Consider the following 12,681-nt stretch of genomic DNA (forward strand, 5'->3'; position numbering starts at 1 on the left):
CTCGTACGTCAAACAGCCACGCTCCAAGTAGCCAGAAGCGGGAGGAAGGCACTGCTCATGCGCGAATTCAGCTCTGCGCACGCGCACGAGCCCGCTGGCACCACTCGAGGAGTGGGGGTCGGATGACGTCACAGGTGCGGCCCCTCCCAGCTGTTGCGGAACAGTCGCTTGCGAGACGTGGCAAACGGCGGACGAGGCAGAGCAGAGCAGAGCAGGAAGCAGCGTGTTCCATCTCTACAGCAACGCAGGCCTACGTTCCGTGCAGTTTTTACAGCAGGTATGAGCAGCTCTTACTGAACACTAGCGCAGTGTTTCAGCACGACGTGAACAGTTTACGTCACAGCTCGTGAAATGTCGGATTCTGTTCGATCTGTTGATCGGCCTGCCATCTACTGACCGTTGTCGGTACTGTAATTATGCCCTGTCGTAATGTTTTTAATGCGCCACAGATTTTAATAATACAGAACCGTAAAAACGGACTGAAATAACCTTTACGGTGTTGGTCATGCGTATTAACGGCAACAAAAAATAAAATAAAATAAAGATTGCGATCGTTCTTAATATATATTAATGACTTGCCATTGTATATTCACGAAGATGCAAAGCTGGTACTTTTTGCCGATGATACATATATAGTTATCACACCCAACAGACAAGAAATAACTGGTGAAATTGTAAACGATGTTTTTCAGAAAATCATTAAGTGGTTCTCTGCAAATGGGCTCTCATTAAACACAGTACATACAGTTCCACACAGTAAAAGCAATGACACCATTAATAAATATAGACTTCGATCAGAAATCGGTAGCTAAGGTAGAATATTCAAAATTTCTAGGTGTATGCATTGATGAGAGGTTGAACTAGAAAAAACACAATGAGGATCTGCTAAAACGTTTGAGTTCAGCTACTTATGCTATTAGGGTCATTCCAAGTTTTGGCGATGTACATCTCAGTAAATTAGCTTACCACGCGTATTTTCATTCTCTGCTTTCGTATGGCATCATATTCTGGGGTAACTCGTAGTTGAGTAAGTGTTCATTGCACAAAAGCGTATAATCAGAATAATTGCTGAAGCTCATCCAAGATCTTCGTGCAGACACTTATTTAAAGAGCTAGGGATCTTCACTGTAACCTCACAATATATATATTCCCTTATGAAATTTGTCACTAACAATCCGAACGAATTCAAAAGTAATAGCAGTGTACATGGCTACAACTCTAGGAGAAAGGATAATCTTCACTACTCAAGGTTAAATCTAACTTTGGCTCAGAAGGGGGTAAATTATGCTGCCACAAAAGTCTTTGGTCACTTACCTAACAGCATCAAAAGTCTGACAGATAGCCATACAGCATTTAAAAGGAAATTAAAAGAATTTCTTAATGGCAACTCCTCCTACTCATTAGATGAATTTTTGGATATAGTAAGTCGGTAATTTCCCCAACCCCCACCAAATAAATAAATAAATAAAAATATTGTGACGTAATATTTTGTGTAATGTAATATCTTGTATAGACACCTTTTGTTAACCTGACACGTTCCACATCATTACCAAGTGTCGTATTCATGATCTACGGAACAACTACTAATCTAATCTAATTCTGTCCCATTCTCGAGCTTTTGCTCGTCTCGCGATCTAGTGACGTCTGGTGTAAAGCATAGTTTACACGACGACATTAGGTTGCGCCACTCGTTGCGTAGAATGAGTTGCACGCAAGTGGTTTCATATATGACTGTAGGCACGGCGACACCTGTATACACTTCAGTTTAGTCGTTTTGTGGGTCCCTGAGTCGTGTCTGAAATGAAAGTTTTGGCAGCTGCACGTCGCACGAGTTGTGCTGGAGTTAAAGCTTGTTGCGTGGAATCCGCTGCATAAGAAAAAAATAAGAAACTTATTTCGATTCGTGACTGGATGAAGAAAAGACGTCAGGTCAGTTGCTCAGCATCCTTGCTGAAATAATTTATAACGGAAGATCCAAGAAGTTATTTTAATTATCTTAGAATGTCACCAGAACTGTTCACGGTTCTCCTAAATAAATTATGCGATAAGGAATAAAGGTACAGTAATGCATGAAGCACTGTCGCCAGAACTGAAATTACATATCACATTGCGTGCATTACAGTCAGGAACACTCGGCATGCTATAAGATGCAGATTGAGTTGATGACGCTTTTTCATTAACACCAACAATTATTAACATTAACAGTAATAATTATTAACATGAACAGCAGTAATTATTCGGAGCAGGCCGCATTAAGAAGAGAATGGTTTGCAAACTACTCTCTTGAAGACAGATCTGTACAGTCGCAATATTTCACAATTCTAAAGTATGTGAATGGGGACCACTGCAGCGACGTTTTAAACAGATGAACATTGAATAAAGAATGCAGCTTCATGAATTTGTATAGCCTTCCCTCCTGTCAACAATATCCCTTAACAAAGAGTTGGTCAACTCGAACGATGGGATTTCAATTTTGTAGACGAGAGCATTACCACAGCTAGACTTACACTCGCTTGTATTTTTCTTAATTCAGTTGTATATGTGCTCCTAACTCAATAAATTTTGCCCTGCAGCTCAGATACTGTCAAACCATCTATGTTATGATCGCATATTTCGGTCTCAGCGGCACCAATATGTTGCTTATTTTTATCGGCATCATTGAAATCCCACGAACACCTGTGCAAAGCATAGATATCCAAAAAGCGAACGTTATTCTCCGTTCCCCACTTCACATTTGTTTGTCTACAATGTACAAACACACAACCTCAAAAACTCATGCACCTACAGTGTGTTAACTGTAATACGGCAGTGGTGTGAGGGGTGTGCAGAGGGGAGGGGAGAGGAGCCTGTGTGTGTGTGGGGGGGGGGGGGGGGGCACGCCTACCAGTTGCAGTGCTGGCACTACAAATTGCGCGTCATGCTTACACGAAAGCAGACGAAAGGCTTGGAAGTAAAACTCGCTTTAAATGTTGTTCGTAAACGAAACTGAAATCGTCATGTACATTAAAATCTATATACACTCCTGGAAATTGAAATAAGAACACCGTGAATTCATTGTCCCAGGAAGGGGAAACTTTATTGACACATTCCTGGGGTCAGATACATCACATGATCACACTGACAGAACCACAGGCACATAGACACAGGCAACAGAGCATGCACAATGTCGGCACTAGTACAGTGTATATCCACCTTTCGCAGCAATGCAGGCTGCTATTCTCCCATGGAGACGATCGTAGAGATGCTGGATGTAGTCCTGTGGAACGGCTTGCCATGCCATTTCCACCTGGCGCCTCAGTTGGACCAGCGTTCGTGCTGGACGTGCAGACCGCGTGAGACGACGCTTCATCCAGTCCCAAACATGCTCAATGGGGGACAGATCCGGAGATCTTGCTGGCCAGGGTAGTTGACTTACACCTTCTAGAGCACGTTGGGTGGCACGGGATACATGCGGACGTGCATTGTCCTGTTGGAACAGCAAGTTCCCTTGCCGGTCTAGGAATGGTAGAACGATGGGTTCGATGACGGTTTGGATGTACCGTGCTCTATTCAGTGTCCCCTCGACGATCACCAGTGGTGTACGGCCAGTGTAGGAGATCGCTCCCCACACCATGATGCCGGGTGTTGGCCCTGTGTGCCTCGGTCGTATGCAGTCCTGATTGTGGCGCTCACCTGCACGGCGCCAAACACGCATACGACCATCATTGGCACCAAGGCAGAAGCGACTCTCATCGCTGAAGACGACACGTCTCCATTCGTCCCTCCATTCACGCCTGTCGCGACACCACTGGAGGCGGGCTGCACGATGTTGGGGCGTGACCGGAAGACGGCCTAACGGTGTGCGGGACCGTAGCCCAGCTTCATGGAGACGGTTGCGAATGGTCCTCGCCGATACCCCAGGAGCAACAGTGTCCCTAATTTGCTGGGAAGTGGCGGTGCGGTCCCCTACGGCACTGCGTAGGATCCTGCGGTCTTGGCGTGCATCCGTGCGTCGCTGCGGTCCGGTCCCAGGTCGACGGGCACGTGCACCTTCCGCCGACCACTGGCGACAACATCGATGTACTGTGGAGACCTCACGCCCCACGTGTTGAGCAATTCGGCGGTACGTCCACCCGGCCTCCCGCATGCCCACTATACGCCCTCGCTCAAAGTCCGTCAACTGCACATACGGTTCACGTCCACGCTGTCGCGGCATGCTACCAGTGTTAAAGACTGCGATGGAGCTCCGTATGCCACGGCAAACTGGCTGACACTGACGGCGGCGGTGCACAAATGCTGCGCAGCTAGCGCCATTCGACGGCCAACACCGCGGTTCCTGGTGTGTCCGCTGTGCCGTGCGTGTGATCATTGCTTGTACAGCCCTCTCGCAGTGTCCGGAGCAAGTATGGTGGGTCTGACACACCGGTGTCAATGTGTTCTTTTTTCCATTTCCAGGAGTGTATATAAAAATGAATGTATGTATGTTTGTCTGCTATGCGCTCACAAACTGTTCATCCGAATGCAATGAAACTTTGGTGAGTTGTTCTCCGAACGCCCGAAAAGAGTAATGGACAATGTTTCAACAGTTAGGTCATTGCAGCATGAGAAAGATTTATAAGAAAATGCCTTCTCCACTGCATATATTTTTTTGAATTTGGAAATGTACTGTAATATGAATGTGTTTCGAAATAATACAGTAATCAGTGGTGTTTCCATACATAGCAATACGTTAGCAACGAAAAATGAAATATAAGGTAATTCGGACGAAATAGGGGGCTCCTTCAAAGTGATCGCGAACAAAATACTTGAAATGGAAACTCACCTTTTCTTACCAGGCGTTTGTGGTGATACGCCAGGATGATTCTTGGAAAACTGTTTGAATCTTCCAATGCTATGCATGCTTTGTCCTGTGTATGTAGCAGCTCTCACTGAAGATTTGTAAATGGGGTGAAGCATTTTTTTTTCTGCTCCCTTTCCCTTTCGCAGCATTCAATCACACTCAATATAATTTTGCGAGCATCGCTACGTAATACTGGTTTCCTTCTAACCGTAGGCCTACCGGTAGGGGTTGTTGGTGACTTCCGAGATGGGCCAGCAACTGCCTCTTCACCCATTTTGATAATGTTTAGCACAATAAAAACACGGAGAACAATAAGCGCAAAACAATAGCTAAGCAGACAACAATTGCTACCTTGTACAACACAATCAGCTACGTAATGTTGGCAGCAGTCGAAACTGTGTACCTACCGAAGCCTCCCGACGTTCCCCGACTTCTACCGATTCAGGACTAGGGAGAGGTCTGCCATCTAAAAGTGTACACTAGAGATGGGCAAACTGAAACATGTAACTGTTTCGAAACAAATGAAACGGTACAATGTAATGTTTCGATACGCTGTTTCGAAACAGTGAAACAGTTTGTGTTTTGTAATCTAATAAACACATTTTATCATCTTGAATTCCTGCTGTATAAGTGAGTCCATATAAACACAAATGAGATGCGAAAGCGCTAATCATATCGCAGAAAGTATGAAACTATCACTTAGGCGTCTTGGCAGTTTCGTATTTCCTGCAGCAAATGCACTGCTTTCGTGTCGTGTGACTTTCATACTTTTCAATTGGCTGAGGACAGCCATAGCTGAAGACAGAAGAGCCACCACGAACGGAACTGGAGGTGGGAGCAAACTGCAGACACAACGGATATGCTACTGGGATTCGCACATTCCGTTAGTATGGGTAGTATACCCATCCTGCTAATTTCCATACACACAAAGGGAATCATTGTGGATAATAGGCACAGTGACTATAGACTCACAAATAACTCCAAATAATTCGAATACATAACAAAATATAACAGAAAAAATGTTGTCTTTCAAGGTGTTTCGAACAGTTACTATAAATTCACCATGCTTCCCAGCCCTTCCTGTTCACCATTACATTATCAGTGATATGTCAAACAGATTGCTTGCAATTATACCTACAACAAATTTGTATATTATGTCTAATAACTGTCACTCTACGCTTTTTTTTATTCAAAATGTTGTGGGCTTACTTGCGTTTCTTAATATGATTACTGTATATGAACAGAGAAGCGTATGTTATAAAAAAAGTGTAATTTAACTGAATGATTCTCACGTATTTATTATTTTGAATGTGAATAGTATGCGTTGTTTTATTGTTTGGTTAGTGTTTATAAAGCAGATGTTACGCCATTTCGGAATAGGACAGTCAGCTAGAAATGAAGATTTATTTTCGGATATCTTAAGCTTCATACTATTGCTTGTCAAAAAGATTTCGACACTCTTGAAAGTGTTTCACGAAGTGGTATGTTGTGCTTCAGTACCTGTGCCGAGCACGAATCTCGTCCGACACAGAGAGGAATGAAACATCACTGTTTCGATACAATTACTCCGTTCCAAGCACTGGTGGACTGAAACAGCCTTATTTTGAAACCATGATACAGTTTCTGTCTCTGGCTCGAGACCGAATCTGGTTCGGTTACCCGAGAGGGCGGTATGAAACACCAATGTTTCAAAACAGTGAACCACAGCCGTTCCGAAACACTGAAACACTGAAACAGTTCCACGTATCGATACACTGTATCGAAACATAGAAACAGTGGCCAAGTCTAGTACTCACTGTAGTGTCTCCAAAGGTGGAACACGCCGAAAGTGTTTCGTTTCACCAACGAGTTGCGCAAACGGCCGGCGCGCATGCGCAGTTGCCTGCAACCTAGTGTCGTCGTGTAAACTACGCTTAAGGGTGGGCAAGAAATCGCATATCTGTTATAAATCATTGTGATTGAGAAGTCACAGATATCACAATAACTTTATAGAAGGCGGTTGCGATTTCAGTTACAACTAGCAGTCGCAAGTAGCCGTTAACATTCAACATCTGTTGGTCGAATTTCGTACTTCTTCTGAAACTCTTGTCTCGCTGCGATTCCAGTGACAAGCCACAATTAGAAGTCGCTAGCAGCAACTAAAAGGCGCAGTTAACATTTAAAGCCGTGTGCCATCTGACGGCCTAAGTTCGTACTACTGTATTTCTTTGCGATACTCTATTGAGTCTGCGATTTCAGTGACAATTCGCAGCTCCAACAAGGGAACCTCCCCATCGCACCCCCCTCAGATTTAGTTATAAGTTGGCACAGTGGATAGGCCTTGAAAAACTGAACACAGGTCAATCGAGCACATACCATCACCAGTGTCGTATAGAATACATTAGACGTGTTTTCCTGTGGAGGAATTGGTTGACCTATGACCTTGCGATCAAATGTTTTCGGTTCCCATTGGAGAGGCACGTCCTTTCATCTACTAATCGCACGGTTTTGCGGTGCGGTCGCAAAACACAGACACTAAACTTATTACAGTGAACAGAGACGTCAGTGAACGAACGGACAGATAATAACTTTGCGAAAATAAAGAAAGCAAACTTTTCCGTCGAAGGAAGACTAGAACCAAGGACCTCTCGTTCCGCAGCTGCTCACGCTAACCACGGGACCACGGCGCTCCTGAGCTCAGATTGTCCTTCATGTTGCCTGTCTTGCGCATGGACTACTCAGTTTGTATATTTTACTTTTTTTTTTTTTTTCATAGTTCCACACAACTTCTTCCTGTTTTCTCGATTGATCTGTGTTCAGTTTTTCAAGGCCTATCCACTGTGCCAACTTATAACTAAATATGAGGGGGTTGCCATGGGGAGGTTCCCTTGTAAGTAGCAGGTAGCAACTAAAAAGTCGAGTTAACATTAGATGCCGTATGCGATCTATTGTCTTACGTGTATATTTCGTTCTGAGAACCTCGTCTCACTATATGGATGTAGTATATGCTTATGGTGGAAGAACTGAACCGAAGCTAATTCGTTCTGAGAAAAATTTTATACTCGGTTGAGAATTGGTGTACCTGAGTAATGTGAAGGCCGAATATAGGTTGCACAAATAGACCTATAGCGTAGCCTGCAATTTACGTGACACATCTTCATCATAAAAGCTAAAACTGCACGGTAATTTCAAGAACAGATAATGAATGCCTCCGATGAGTATTTTGACGCGTATTGCACACACACACACATCGTACATAAACTACAAAAAATGCAATCTGTTTAACAGCTGTATTCACAAGTGGGGAGGGAACGTACTGCATAGTTCAAGCTGGAAAATGGGCTGCGACAGGGAAGTGCACTTTCGCCTTTATTGTTTATTATTGTTATGGATGAAATCCTACAGCAAGTATCAGATGCAATTGGAGATCATAAAATGAAAGCAGTGCTTTTTGCCGATGACCTGATGTTATGGGGAAATTGCGAGAAGGAGGTGCAAGAGCAGTTAGATGTATGGGAGGGAACGGCAGCACAATATGGAATGCATTTCTCTGCAAAGAAAAGTGAAATAATTGCCACAACAAGGAAGAAGAATAGGCCAAATGTGGATGTAACTTGTGGAGGGGAAAAACTACAAGTGGTAGAGAACTTCAAGTACCTGGGAAGCATGATTGAAAGTAAGGGGGGAAACGCAATGGAAATAAATGAAAGGTGCAGAAAAGCAGGGCAGTTCTACAAATGCATTAGGGGGCTTATTTGGAGCAAGGAGGTGCCACAGAAATCCAAGGGAATTATATACCGAACCTACTTTGTCCCCATATTGGCATACGGAAGTGAGACATGGGTAATGCACAAAAGCGACAAAAGTAGAATACAGGCTAGTGAAATGAAGTTCCAGAGGAGCAGGTTGAGTGTAACAAGACGAGACAAATTGCGAAATGTGTATGTGAGGGAAAGACTAAAGGAGGAACCAGTACAGAACAGGATAGAAAAATCAAGACTGCAGTGGTATGGACACATGAAGAGAATGGATGAGGGAAGAATTCCAAAGAGGATAATTGATCTGCAACTGGAGGGGAAGAGGCCCAGAGGAAGACCAAGAGATAGATGGGTGAAGGGAGTGAAGGAATGTGTGACGAGAATAGGAGAGAACTGGACGAAGGTGGAAGAGGGGGAATGGTGGAAAGACAGAACACGATGGAGAGGCTTGTGTTCCCGACAGACCCAGCCAGTGGCTGGAAACTGTCCAAGATGATGATGATGATTCACAAGACGGATATTTTTTTCGACAGCAGATTACGCAGTTAAACTTTTGTCTGTATTTTGTAATTCTGCATTATAACCTGGGCCCCTGAAACATGTCACTTCAAGGTCACTCCCCAATAGTGGGGTCGACAGAAGCGTCCGATCCCTCGCGTCGGCTTTGACCCGTGACGTAAGGGTGTTGTCGCGTGTGACGTCATGACGGCGCGGAGTTTGGTTTGTGAGTGTGGCGTGTTTGTAGATGTCGTCGTGTTGTGGTTTGTTGTGCTCTCTGGTGCTATGTTCAGGGTTTTCGTTTGTGTGGTGTAATGGGCTCAGTTTGCTTTTGCTCATTATCCAGAATTGTTAGAGGGTCGCCTGTGTTTTGTAGTGGAATACGTTTCAGTGAGTTAACGATTTTGTGTGAAGGTTAATTTAGTGTTGTTCGCTGTACATCGTGTGGTAATTTTACTAAAATTAATCGGTTGTTGTTTTTGTTCAGGAATGGATATGACGGATAAAATTAACACTGCGCATGTCAAGGGAAGAGTTCGATTCCAATGTGTGGGTGTGTATGTTGATATTGGTATCTGGAGATGTTTTTGAGCTATATAGGCCAAGGGAAGTGTTTGATCCTAATTTATGGGATCGGGAGCTGCTGTTGAGCTATATAGGTCAAGGGAAGTGTCCGATTCCAGATGATATTGTGTTTAGTGATATTTGAGGAGTTTTGTGATGTCGGTTTTTTTGGTCATTTTGTGTGGCTTTGCCGGCCGCGGTGGTCTAGCGGTTCTAGGCGCTCAGTCAGGAACCGCGCGACTGCTACGGTCGCAGGTTCGAATCCTGCCTCGGGCATGGATGTATGTGATGTCCTTAGGTTAGTTAGGTTTAAGTAGTTCTAAGTTAGGGGACTTATGACCACAGATGTTGAGTCCCATAGTGCTCAGAGCCATTTGAACCATTTTTTTGTGTGGTTTTGTATGGGGGTGGGTGCCTAAATATGTTTGTATTTAGTTTGCCCCCCACGCAAAACACCCCATTTCCCGCGCTTGTCCCGTTAGTGTCATTAGGCTTTTTGTGGAAAGTGTGTGTGTTTGTTTTTCGATGTATTTTCGTCCACATAATGTGTACGTACCGACTTTATATGCGCCATATTGGAATCATGGTTTATGGTCGTTTCCACCATACTTGTGACGTTATAGGTCAAAGCTGACGGGTGGGATCGGACGCTTCCGTATTTCCCAATAGTGATGGGGAGCTCGTGCATGAGTCGTTCAAATGAACGCTTCACTCCAGTTAAGTGTGAACTAACCACCCAATTTCAATGAACTGGCACTTCATACTCTTCACAGATAGCACACTCCACACTTTTTTCTAGTTCACTCACTCTCTCCCCCTCTCCCACCACATCGGCGCTACGTAACTCATTCTCCCTTCACTTCAGTCCTACCTCTACTGCCTGTCGACGAATCGCGCGGTGTTTGTGGGGAACGATAGGTTTAGGAGGGGTGGGGGAGGTGAGGGGAAGGCAGCGTCAGCTGCTTCTTGCAATGCTGACAACATTACCCGTGACTATTTGTGCAGTAGACATGGGCAAACTGAAACACATAACTGTTTCGAAACAAATGAGACGGTACAATACAATGTTTCTAAACAGTGAAACAGCTTGTGTTTCCTAATTGTATAGACCTACACATGATGTCATACCGAGTGTCTTCTGTATAAATATTGCCATATAGACACAAATGCGGTGCGATAGCGCCAATCATATAGCAGAAAGTATTAAAATTTCGCTTAGACGTCTTGGCAGTTTCGTATTTCCTGTAGCAAATGCGCTGCTTTCGTGTCATGTGACTTTCATATTTTCCAATTGGCTGAGGTCGGAGTTTGTATGTTTGACATGGCAGATTTTGCCAAACTCGCTTCCCTGTATTCTAGTGCCTAATTTTGATAGGTTTTATGAGTGATGATCTGTATGTGCTCTTGAAAAGGCGTATCATGGGATATAATTTATTGAGATAGCATTCTGGGAAGCGAGGCAATGAATTAACATTTATGAGTGAGCCATTCACACTTTTCTTACTCACAGTTAAATTTTCCATTGTTTGCCGTATGTTTCCTTGAAGTATAAAATCCAAACTAAAGTTTAAAACAATTCATACGGTGTAATGCCTTTGTGATACCTATATCATGGCAGATCCGGCTCTACACCACTTACAATTGTTGTTAAGGAAGTGTGTTTGAAGTACAGGTATATCGAGTTCCCTCAATTACTCACAGCAAGCAGATATAATTTTATTACAAACTTCTCCAGGAAGATAAAGTTGCTGTCGAAATGTAATTTTATAGCAATATCTGAAAACCAAAAACAAAAGATCAAAGTACTGTTGTTGATTTTCCTGAGAATTATCTATGATCAATATACAAGATGCCTATATTGTGTAGTAACCAAACATAGCACATCTACAACACACAAACATATACTTACATAAATCAGATAATTATTCTCGACAGGCAGACCTACATTTCTAGCATTTGTAGACTTAGAGAAAGCTTTTGACAATGTTGACTGGAATATTCTGTCAAATTCTAAAGGTGGCAGGGGTAAAATACAGAGAGCGAAAGGCTATTTACAATTTGTACAGAAACCAGATGGCAGTTATAAGAGTCGAGGGGCACGAAAGGGAAGCAGTGGATGGGAAGGGAGTGAGACATGGTTGTAGCCTCTCCCTAATGCTATTCAAATGGTTCAAATGGCTCTGAGCACTATGGGACTCAACTGCTGAGGTCATAAGTCCCCTAGAACTTAGAACTACTTAAACCTAACTAACCTAAGGACAACACACACATCCATGCCCGAGGCAGGATACGAACCTGCGACCGTAGCGGTCGCGCGGCGCCAGAACCGCTCGGCCACCAGCGGCCGGCTCCTAATGCTATTCAATCTGTATATTGAGCAAGCAGTAAAGGAAATAAAAGAAAAATTCAGAGTAGGTACTAAAATCCATGGAGAAGAAATAAAAACTTTGAGGTTCGCCGATGACATTGTAATTCTGTCAGAGACAGCAAAGGACCTGGAAGAGCAGTTAAACGGAATGGACAGGGTCTTGAAAGGAGGATATAAGATGAACATCAACAAAAGCAAAACAAGGATAATGGAATGTAGTTGAATTAAGTCGGGTGATGCTGAGGGAATTAGATTAGGAAATGAGACACTTAAAGTAGTAAAGGAGTTTTGCTATTTGGAGAGAAAAATAACTGATGATGGTCGAAGTAGAGAGGATATATAATGTAGATTGGCAATGGCAAGGAAAACGTTTCTGAAGAAGAGAAATTTGTTAACTGCGAGTATAGATTTAAGTGTCGGGAAATCGTTTCTCAAAGAATTTGTATGGAGTGTAGCCATGTATGGAAGTGAAACGTGGACGATAAATAGTTTGGGCAAGAAGAGAAAAGAAGCTTTCGAAATGTGGTGCTACAGAAGAATGCTGAAGATTAGATGGGTAGATCACAATACTAATGAGGAGGTATGGAACAGAACTGGGGTACAACTTGACTAGAAGAAGGGATCGGTTGGTAGGACATGTTCTGAGGCATCAAGGGATCACCAATTTAGCATTGGAGGCCAGCGTGGAGGGTAAA

General features: G+C 43.5%; 1 protein-coding gene across 1 annotated transcript in view; it reads left to right on the plus strand.

The window, feature by feature from the left end:
• The first annotated feature begins 153 nt into the window (after positions 1-153).
• The window catches only part of LOC126213046 (poly [ADP-ribose] polymerase tankyrase-like), a 117,193-nt gene continuing 104,665 nt past the window's right edge, over positions 154-12,681 (plus strand). The window contains exon 1 of the mRNA XM_049940621.1: positions 154-277. The gene's annotated coding sequence lies outside the window, so the exon portion shown is untranslated. The remainder of the gene's footprint in view (positions 278-12,681) is intronic.

This window comes from Schistocerca nitens, chromosome 11 (genome assembly GCF_023898315.1).
Source record: "Schistocerca nitens isolate TAMUIC-IGC-003100 chromosome 11, iqSchNite1.1, whole genome shotgun sequence".
Taxonomy (NCBI): Eukaryota; Metazoa; Arthropoda; class Insecta; order Orthoptera; family Acrididae; genus Schistocerca; species Schistocerca nitens.